Genomic DNA, 10733 nt, shown 5'->3' on the forward strand with positions numbered 1-10733 from the left:
TGTCCGTCAGCTAAAATCAGTTCCAATCCTCTAAGTGTCTAGTTTATGTTTTCATCAGTTAAACAAAGGTATCATACGAATGTACATTTGCAGATCCCTCTTCTCCAGGAGCTGTGTTGTGCAGAAGAACAAGAGCCACATCCAGCTGCAGTTCAGGAGTCTGATGACCAAAGAGCCACAAAGTGTTCTGAGGGCTGGAGAAAAATGCCTTCTACTGAGCTATTGAACGAGCTCAACCTGTTTAGCTTATCAAAAGGAGATTGAAAGGTGACTTCATTGAAGTGTTGAAGGGCCTTAATGGAGACAAAAGATTGGGTATTAAAGGGCTTTTTAATCGAGGAGAGAAAGGCATAACAAGACCCAGTGGCTGGAAGGTGAAAAGAGACAAATTCATATTAGAAATAAGACACAAATATTCAACAGCCAGGATGATTCACCACAGGAACAAGCTACCAAGGAAAGTGGTGGATTTGCCATCTCCTGGTGTCATCTAATGGAGACTAGATGCCTTTCTAGAAGGTTTTTTCCCCAAAAGTAGCTCTGGTGTCATACAGGAGGCCTGTGATATGCAGGGGGTCAGATTAGATGCTCTAATGGTCTCTTCTGGCCATAAAGTTGACTAATTTCTGAAAAACTGAGTGTAGCATTGGGAGCAGCGTCTGATGTTTTCCTGTCTAGCCAGCTTGCTGCCTAGAACGAACGCTCCTTGAGTGGGGTGATCCACAGGGAGTAGCTCAAGCCTCCAAAGTGCCTGGGCAGGGGCAGGATATTAGCACAGCAAGGTAGGGGTGCGGCAGTGACATCACAAAGGCCTTTTGCAGGACCTCAGACTATTGGTCAAAGGTGGTGGGGAGGTGGTGACCTCACAGAGAGATGCTGACATCAGGCAGGCAGGACATGGGCGAGGGGTCAGGGAAACCTCAGAGACCCCTGTGGCTTTGCTTCAGCAAGTCTCTTTCTCCAGGTCTTTCTTTGAGGACTGAGAGAGTATTCGGGTTCACGTACGTGGGCGCCAGGAGGAACCTCTTTCGAGTTTTCTCCTTCCCTTTTAGTGAGTTTACTAGAGACCAGCTGTCCCTGTTTAGAAGGTAAGAGCCTCCTCGAGGTTTGAAACCTGTTCAGTCTGATCCATCTGGTGACCGTTGAATTCTAGGCATGGAAAACATGAGCTTAAGGAGGCAGAATTTTATTGCGCACCTGGGATTTTGTCCCTTAGAATCACTGGGGTCATTAGGGTTTGTCCTTTTGGTTTCACCTTTTCCTCCATCTGTCTCTCCCTCCTTTCTCTTTCTCTCTTGCTTCTTTTGTCCTTTCTCCTGTTCCCCTCCCAACACCAGGAGGGGTGTGCGTATGTGTCTCAGGTGAGTGCTCTGCAGCTCCCACTGTGGGATGTCCACCCAAAAATGTGGGGCTGAAATAGTGCTCAGGCAGTGATCCCCACCGGTGACCTGGGCCATCCTTTGGGCGAGAGCCCTCAGCCTGCCGTCCTCAGTCTCTACCCTGATTGGCTGAGCAGGGGGTTATTGACAGGGAGGAGACTCAGGTCCTTGTTGTTCTCTTTTAAGCCCAAGGAAATAAGTCAGAACCTGTTATATGTTTGATGAATTTTGCTGCTCCTCTGCATTAATGGTCTCTGAGCAGTTCATGATTCTCTCTAACAATGCAATTCTCCTCAAATACTTGCTGAATATTTATTGTGCACTGTTGTTGGTCTGGAGCTCATCTGAGAGCACTTTATTCAGGTCATTCAGTGTCTGAAATTCAAGATCCGATGGTTAGTTTAAAAATCAGGGCTCTTGGGTCCTATTCCCAAATCTGCCAGTGACTGGCTGTGTGACCTAAGACAAGTCAATTCTCCTTTCTCAGCCTTAGCTTCTCCCTCTTTCAAGTAGGGATAATAATGATCCGCTCCTACCTACCTCATGGTGGGTGGGGATCCATTGGCGAGTGTCACTAGGAGTAGTGTGTAATATGCGGTGTCCTATCACATTTACTCAGAGCAGATTATGACATAATAGAATAGCTGAAATAGTCTATTTGATTTGTATTTTTTTATTTTGAAATTGTTAAGAGCAGCAACTACTTAGCTCAGACTGAAGCATCTTATCTAATGTTTGAGATCTAAGTGTCTCCTCTTTGTGTGCGAAGAGACAATTTAACACACTGTGACAAACAGGAGATGCTTTTGTTTTGCAACAAAATATTTGTGCAAAGAACTTTCATCCCACTTGTTTTGATTTCGAGAAACAAACTGGTTTAGTCTGAAGGGGATTTTCTGACAGAAATGGTTTCAATGAAATTTCCCCACCATCTCGATTCCTGGGCTCTAGCCCTTTCTCTGGGTTTTTTTGGTCCATTAGAACAGGAGTCAGGACTGTTGGCTTCTCTTTCTGGCTCTGCCACCACCTTGCTGTGTAGGCCCTTGGGAAGGTCACGTCCCTTCTTTGTACTTCAGGTGTCTCCCCATCTGTCCAATGAGAACAGGGACAGTTTTCGAACTCTGGGCAGTCATTTTCAGCCGGGCCCCGGCAGGGATAACTTAAAATGTATATAGATATATATATGTATATATAAAAAAGACTTTCATTCCTTAGGAACCGGTTCCCTATAAAAAGTTCTGATTTAAGGGATGTGCCACAGTATGTATTTTTTGTACCAATAGCGTTACCATGCGTCCGTATTTTCCCAGGAGGAATTTTTAAATTTTTAAACTTTAAAAGTTCCTCCCAGACAGTGATTTAAGAACCAAAAAGCCTGACATGTCCAGGAAAATACGTGTGTATGTTAACCCTACCTAAAGTTCTTTTTTAAAAAGATGGGCCTGAACTAGAAACGAATTCTGTTTTACATGTGTGGGTCCCTGCCACTCCCTGGGGCTGTGCTAGTGTGACCAGATGTCCTGATTTTATAGGGACAGTCCCAATTTTTGGGACTTTTTCTTATATAGGATCCTATTACCCCCCACCCCCGTCCCGATTTTTCACACTTGCTGTCTGGTCACCCTACGGTGTGCACATGTGTGTGTTCCAGCTGCTCCCTGCCCCCCTCATTGAAGCAGGTGTGCAGGGTTACTGCCCTGGGAACTGCAGGGCATCAGTGGACATGGGGCTGGCTGGCTGGAGGCAGGGCAGGAGCTGACTGGAGGTAGGGTCTGGCTGCAGGCAGGGCAAGGGGTTCAGGGCTGGCTGGAGATGGGGTGTGTGGGACTGGCTGGCTTCAGGCAGGGGGGTGCAGCAGGGGTTGGCTGGAGACAGGGCAGGGGGTGTGGGGCTGGCTGCAGGCAGGGCAGGAGGTGCAGGGCCGGTGGTGTAGGGCTGGTGCGAGCAGGGGGGTGTGGGGAGCTGACTGGCTTCAGGCAGGGCCGCAGGGGGTACGACAGGGGTTGGCTGGAGACAGGGTGCAGGGCTGGCTGCAGGGGGTGTGGGGCTGGTGCAGGCACGGTGTGCAGCAGGGGCTGGCTGTGGGCAGGGGGTGTGGGGCTGGCTGGAGGCAGGGGCTGGTGCAGGCAGGGCAGGGGGTGAGCGGCTGGTGCAGGCAGGGCAGGGGGTGCAGGGCTGGCTGGAGATGGGCTGGCTGTGGGCAGGAGGTGTGGGGCTGGCTGGAGGCAGGGGCTGGTGCAGGCAGGGCAGGGGGTGCAGGGCTGGCTGGTGTGGGGCTGGCTGTGGGCAGGAGGTGTGGGGCTGGCTGGAGATGGGCTGGCTGCAGGCAGGGGGTGTGGGGCTGGCTGGAGGCAGGGACTGGTGCAGGCAGGGCAGGGGGTGAGGGGCTGGCTGGGGCAGGGGGTGCAGGGCTGGCTGGAGATGGGCTGGCTGTGGGCAGGAGGTGTGGGGCTGGCTGTGGGCAGGAGGTGTGGGGCTGGCTGGAGATGGGCTGGCTGCAGGCAGGGGGTGTGGGCTGGCTGGAGGCAGGGACTGGTGCAGGCAGGGCAGGGGGTGAGGGCTGGCTGGGGGCAGGGGTGCAGGGCTGGCTGGAGATGGGCTGGCTGGGGGCAGGAGGTGTGGGGCTGGCTGGGGGCAGGGGCTGGTGCAGGCAGGGCAGGGGGTGAGGGGCTGGAGGCAGGGCAGGGGGTGCAGGGCTGGCTGGAGATGGGCTGGCTGTGGGCAGGAGGTGTGGGGCTGGCTGGGGGCAGGGGCTGGTGCAGGCAGGGCAGGGGGTGAGGGGCTGGAGGCAGGGCAGGGGGTGCAGGGCTGGCTGGAGATGGGCTGGCTGTGGGCAGGAGGTGTGGGGCTGGCTGTGGGCAGGAGGTGTGGGGCTGGCTGGAGATGGGCTGGCTGCAGGCAGGGGGTGTGGGGCTGGCTGGAGGCAGGGACTGGTGCAGGCAGGGCAGGGGGTGCGGGTACAGGGGGTACAGCCCACCCTGTACGGTAAGTGCCCCCTCCCCCCTCAGCACCGGGGTAGCAGCAGCAGCCCGGGGCTTGGGGGCTATTTAAATGGCCTGGGGCTCCCCTGCTTCCACTGCCCCGGCCCTGTAAATAGCTGAGGGAGCCCTGGGGAAGCTGCGGGGCTCTGGGGGCTATTTAAAGGGCCGGGGCGGTAGAAGCAATGGGAACCCTGGACTTTTTAAATAGCCCCCAGCGCCCCGCAGCCCTACCCCAGCCCTATCCCAGCCCCTGCTGGGAGCCCCAGGCCCTTTAAATTGCCCCCTGAGGAAGCCGGGCCACCCCAGTGCGGCGAACCGGCTCTTGCTGGTACACGGTACCGGGGCTTGGGCACGGGGCCCTCTTAGGGGTGGGGCCCAATTCAGGGGAATCGGGAGAATCGGCCTAAAGCTGGCCCTGTGTGGGGGTGGGGTGGGGTGGGGTGGGGTGGGGCAGGACTTGGTCCCATTCTGGGCACCACCAAAAATTATACAGACCTGCCGCCCCCGTCCAGCCCAACCTTCTGCTGATGCACCTCAGCCCCCACCCCTGCAGGGTTTGAAGCTTCCATTGCTTAAATTCCAGGACACTGAGGGATTTCAGCTCCCCTTTGCCCACAGGGAGCTTTCACCCCACTCCCAGCCAGGTTCCTGTCCATGGGATCACTGTAGGGGGGCTGGGTCCCGCTGGGTCTTTTCTCTCTCTGTGACAGGCCAGGGTGCAATAACTGGGGCATCTGAGCACCCAGGACCTTCTGTGGGGCTGCCATTCCTCTTCCCCTACTGTGGTCTCATCTGTCATTGACTCCAGCCTTTTTTCTATCCATCGTCAGTGTTGGTGAAAACCAGTGTCAATGAAGCTTTTCTGTAGTAGGCCTGAAACTTTAATCGACCTAACAGGAACAAGGGACGTACATCTACCTATGTCAGCTAATTGCTTATGAGCTTGTTTGGATAGCTTATCAGCCATTTTGGCTCCTCAAGTGTATGCAGCTGTTTTTCCATGTATGCATCCAAAGTATCTAGTACAAAGGGTCAACGGATGTATCTTGTGTCCCCGTCAGAATGACAAATGTATCCTCAACAGCTGTATCTTGTTTCCCCCACAAAATGATATATGTATCCTGCGTCCCCAATTATCCCCTAACAGATACATGTACAGGTTCTACAGGTCAACCAAATGACGTAGACGAACGTAGGCTAAGTTGTTTGTTACTGATTATAAAACGGCCCGTTCGGGCTTGTGGGGTGTGTCTCTTTCTCTGGCACTAGCCGAGAGGAGAACACCCGCTCAGCTGACCGATCAATAAAGGGTGTGGTACTCGTCTTCCTGTCTCCATGCCTCCTTGGGGTAATTAGGTAAGCTCCGGGGGGGAACGAGCCCTTTTGGCTAACAGTCAGAACCATCCCAAGCCAGCTGCACTCGCCTCAAAAAGACAGTGTCCCCTGCTGGGTGTAAATCACTGACCTCCCTCCTCTCTGAGCACTGACTGCCCCTCTGTTTCCTGGCCTCTCAGTCTGTGCAGATGGGACCTTTCCCTCCAGTGCTGGAGGATTCGCCCTTCTCATCTACCCTTGTCCCAAGCAGCACAGCGGGTGGGAATCTTACATGTACCAAGGTGACTTAGGAGCAGAACCCCCACCCCCCCAGACCTTTCATGCAATTGGCACTTGCCCCTCACTGAGCAGGATTGAAACTGGTGCAGGGAGACTGCTGGGCCACATCCCCTCTGGGCGTGAGCAAAGCAGCAGGGTGAAAAAATCAACCTGGAGATGGTGGGGATTGAACCCAGGACCTCATACATGCAAAGCATGTGCTCTACCATTGAGCTACATCCCCAGATAATCTTTGTTTGCTATGGGTTATACCAGGGGTAGGCAACCTATGGCACGCGTGCCAAAGGTGGCACACGAGCTGATTTTCAGTGGCACTCACACTGCCCAGGTCCTGGCCACCAGTCTTGGGGGCTCTGCATTTTAATTTAATTTTAAATGAAGCTTCTTAAACATTTTAAAAAACCTTATTTACTTTACATACAACAATAGTTGGTTATATATTATAGACTTATAGAAAGAGACCTTCTAAAAACATTAAAATGTATCACTGGCATGCGGAACCTTGAATTGGAGTGAATAAATGAAGACTCGGCACAGCACTTCTGAAAGGTTACTGACCCCTGGGTTACACTCAGAGCCCTCTTGTTTCCAGAGCATCCAGTGGCCTAAGAGCAGCATGGGGGACACATTCCCTACTCTGAGGGCCAAACCTGCTGTCCTGGAGATTGCTGGTTCTTAGGGTCACTTTGCAGCAGGGCCAGATTTGATGTGTGGGGCAGAGAGAGTGGGTGCCCTGGACTCAGGGTGCAGAGATACAATCAGGCCTCTCCCCTGCATTGGGTGAGGGGTGCTGCCACCCCCTACTGGAAGGTAATGGGAGGGGAGGGGCGCTGTGAGTCACTCAACACCTGACCCCGGTGGCAGAAGTGCTGTGGGGAGCTCCAGGTGTGTCTAGGATCTGCTTTTTCCACCTGCCTGTGAAGTCCAGCTTTCCCCAGCACATTCACTGCGGTGCAATTGGGTCACTGTTTCCATGGCTGAACAGCAAAGAATCACTCCCAGTTTCCCTTCTATCAGCAGCAGGATTAGCCTGTGTCAGTGATTAATGAGGTGGATCTAGTTGTAGATTGTTATTCATTCCCCACCTTGACAATTCACACCGTCCCTTTCCCATGCAGATTCCCAGCAGCTCAGTGATCCTGGTAGCAGGGGTTGGGGCCTGAGATTTTCAGGGTCCTTTTTCCCCTCCACCTGCAGTGAACTCAGCTTTTCCCCCATCCCAGACAATCCATGAAAGATTGGGGCATAAAGAAAGAGGGGAGGGAACATCTCACGGCCAGGGCTGGATGTGCCCAGGGCCCCCTGCTTGTCCATTGTTTCCATGGAATTTGGCCCCCTGCTTTGCACAAGGGACAGAGAAAGATCTTGCTGTTCCTGTGTCTGTGCAAAGAAAATTGTGCTTCCCTAGGAAAGAGAGGCGGGAAATGGCCCCATGGAGGGCCAATTTCCTCGGAAGTAAGAGCAAAGGACTCAGGCTGAGAACTGATTTAACCCCACTCATCTGGGATTTAACAAATTCTCTTCCATGGAGCAGGGCCACTTCCAGTGTTTTTGCCACCCCAAGTGGAAAAAAAAATAAAAAAGCTGCAGCTCTACCTCTGCCACTTTTGGCCTCAAGTCCTTCGCTCTGAGAGGGACGAATTGCTGCTGAAGCCTCCCCTTTCCATTGACAGCCCCAGGGACCTGCTTGCTGTGCTGGTGCCTGGAACCAGCCCTGCCATGGAGACACTGGGAAGAAAGGGGAATCAGGAAAATACCATGGATTTGTTTATGTTGTAAGTGAAAAACTGAAGCAGTTTTGGTTTAAAGTCACTTTTCCCTGACTGGGAATTGAACCCAGGGCGTGGCAGTGAAAATGCCAAATCCTAACCACTAGACCACCAGGGAGGTGATAATGTTATTTTTCTTCTCATTTATGTTACACTTTCTTAGGCTACTTTCTATCCACTTTCTGAAGTTGCTCATTGTCCATTCCCTGAGGGGCTAAGAGCAGAAAGCGCAGGAATCCCTGTACTCAGGGTCACAACCTCAGCCCAACCCAAGACACTGAAACAAACACAAATGATGCTTCAGCTTCCTCCAGCAGGATCACAGAGACACACAAAGAAAACCCAGCAGGAACAATCCTCCTCTGCCTTCATTTACCCCATCGCAACCCTCTCAGCAGCCAACTCTTGCGGGAAGGACACTGAGCTGATAGGAGCTCTGGCATAGAGACCAAGGGAGGGGTGTTGCACCCTCTCAGTGGGAGCTGATCACATTCTGACTCTGAAGGAGGAGGGAAAGGCCATGGCCACATGATGGAGCCAGTATGTACCACAACATGGTTCTTCTGTGTGGGATGACTCTGAACACTGACTGATCTCCACTCCCTTGGATTTGAAGCGATGTTTACTTTTGCACTTGGGAACCTATAAGGCTGAAGCAATGTTATGGATGGTGACACTATGATTAAAGGGTTATTTAATATTGTAGAAATTGTTAAAAACACTTAGCTTAAACTGGAACTGCCTGTTATTAAAGGCTGGTTTCCCCACGTCAGTTCCATAAGCTCTGCTAGAAACACCCTGGCTTCTCTCCTGCCTTGGTGGAAACTGGAGGGAATCGTCCCCTGCTGCCCTTGGCTCCAGGCTGGTTTTTCTGGGGAGGGGGCGTGGAATTGATTTGTTTGCTGTTGAGAAGGGAGCCAGGCCAGTTCTCAGGGAACGAGAACTCCCAGCATCTTCCCAGCCCAACCCAGGCTGCTGCCCTGTCCCAGCCTCTGTTCCCCTGGGGGCCCTGCGTGTTTGACTCTACAGCAGGCCGGGAGCAGCAGCTGAGGCAGAGGCCAGCCTGGGCCGGGCAGATAAGAAGGAGTTTAGCCAGCAAAAAAGGTAAAATGGCAGTGGAGTATCACCTTGGACTCGACGGCATTTCTCCATTGGTCTGTCTGCTTTGGGGCAGGGACAATAACACGTCCTGCTGCATTTGTTATTTCAAAGGACGGTTTAGGATTTTCAGTCTCACACACGGTGCACAAAGCAGGACTCAACCTTTGGCGTAAACTAAACAAGCTGCTCACAGATTCTGGCAGCCACAATGAGCATTTGGGTGAGAGCTCAGACCTGCCCCTGTCCCATAGGGAGGGTGTCATCTGTGTGGGGACTGGACCACTGACCTACCTGCTCCTAACTGCCAAACGTTCAGTAACTCTATTATCAGTGCCTGTGAGTGTTATTTAAACCATAAGAAAAACCACACTGGGCTAGACCAAAGGCCCATCTAGCTCTGAATCTTGTCTTCTGACAGTAGCCAATAGCAGGTGCCCCAACAACCAGGCACCACTGGGAGTTGAACCCAGGATCTCCTGTTTACAAAACAGATGCTTTAAGCCAGCTAAGCCATGGTGCCTGTGGGTAGCTATAACACACTGTCTGCCCACACCTGACTCCTTGCCATCACCACTGGGGCCTGACAAGTGTTGCTCGTGTTTGGATTGTGTAAAGCAGAGGAGCAGGTGAAGTTTTACTCCTAAGGTGGGTGTGTGATTCTTTGCACAGGTCTATGCTGCAAAATTAGGTCGGTTTAACTACATTACTCAGGGGTGTAAAAAAATGTAACACCCCCCCCCCCTCCTCCCCAGCAATGCAATTCTATCAACCTAACCCATGTGCAGATAGCGCTGTGTCAACAGGAGGGCTTCTTCCATCAACAGAGCTTGGGGAGGGACTTGGTTAGTGAAGACCCAGAGAACAGGTGGCCCATGACTCTTGCATGTGGGGAGGCTGGGCATGAGCTCTGGAAGCTCCCTAGAAGTTACTCCACCTCTTGCTCGCTCCTCTCCTCCCCAGAGGCCTCCTTGCCTGCTGCTCGTGCCTCTACACCCTCTGCCCCAAGGTCTGCCCACCACCCCCACCTCTCTGCCCCTCCTGTGACACCCATCCTATCCACCACCCACACCTCTCTGCCCCTCCTGTGACACCCGTCCTATCCACCACCCACACCTCTCTGCCCCTCCTGTGACCCCCATCCTGCCCACCACCCACACCTCTCTGCCCCTCCTGTGACACCCGTCCTATCCACCACCCACACCTCTCTGCCCCTCCTGTGACACCCATCCTATCCACCACCCACACCTCTCTGCCCCTCCTGTGACACCCATCCTATCCACCACCCACACCTCTCTGCCCCTCCTGTGACACCCATCCTATCCACCACCCACACCTCTCTGCCCCTCCTGAGACACCCATCCTATCCACCACCCACACCTCTCTGCCCCATCCGTGACACCCATCCTGCCTGCCACCCACACCTCTCTGTCCCCTCCCCTGCCCAGCCCAGCCCACCCCACCGCTTGCACCTCTCTGCTCCCACCCTGAGACCCGCTGTGCCCACCTCTTTCTTCATGCTGCTGTTGTTATTCCATGAATCATCAAGGATGGAATAAAAAGTTGAGTTTACTCCAGGGTGAGGAAAGAAAAGAGCCACCAACCCCCTGGCAAAGCTCAGTGCCCCAGAGAAAACCTGCCCCCTGCTATCGCAATCACTGATGTGCTGGGGATATGGCGGGAAAGGGACTGTCTGAATTAAGGCAGCCCCAGAGGATGGGGGGAGCTGGGGGGGAGCACTGGGGGCTGGCAGGGAAGTGACTCTGCACAAGCGGCCCCTCCTCAGCCCCCCTGTGTCTGTGGCTCCCAGCGCTGCTGGCCCCACCGACAACTCCCCTTTCTCCCCCCGGCTCTGGCTCCCCTCAGGAGCGGCCGATCCAGCTCCAGGAGCA

At 53.5% G+C, this 10733-nt stretch overlaps 3 non-coding genes across 3 annotated transcripts; all 3 read right to left on the reverse strand.

Moving 5' to 3' along the window:
• Positions 1-6125: 6125 nt before the first annotated feature.
• On the reverse strand, positions 6126-6197 carry TRNAA-UGC. The gene has a single exon. It is a non-coding gene; the product is annotated as a tRNA-Ala (tRNA).
• Positions 6198-7789: 1592 nt separating this feature from the next.
• On the reverse strand, positions 7790-7861 carry TRNAE-UUC. The gene has a single exon. It is a non-coding gene; the product is annotated as a tRNA-Glu (tRNA).
• A 1428-nt stretch (positions 7862-9289) lies between these two features.
• On the reverse strand, positions 9290-9364 carry TRNAT-UGU. Its single transcript has one exon. It is a non-coding gene; the product is annotated as a tRNA-Thr (tRNA).
• Between the last annotated feature and the right edge of the window lie 1369 nt (positions 9365-10733).

The sequence above is a fragment of the Mauremys mutica genome, unplaced genomic scaffold, assembly GCF_020497125.1.
Source record: "Mauremys mutica isolate MM-2020 ecotype Southern unplaced genomic scaffold, ASM2049712v1 Super-Scaffold_100264, whole genome shotgun sequence".
NCBI lineage: Eukaryota > Metazoa > Chordata > Testudines > Geoemydidae > Mauremys > Mauremys mutica.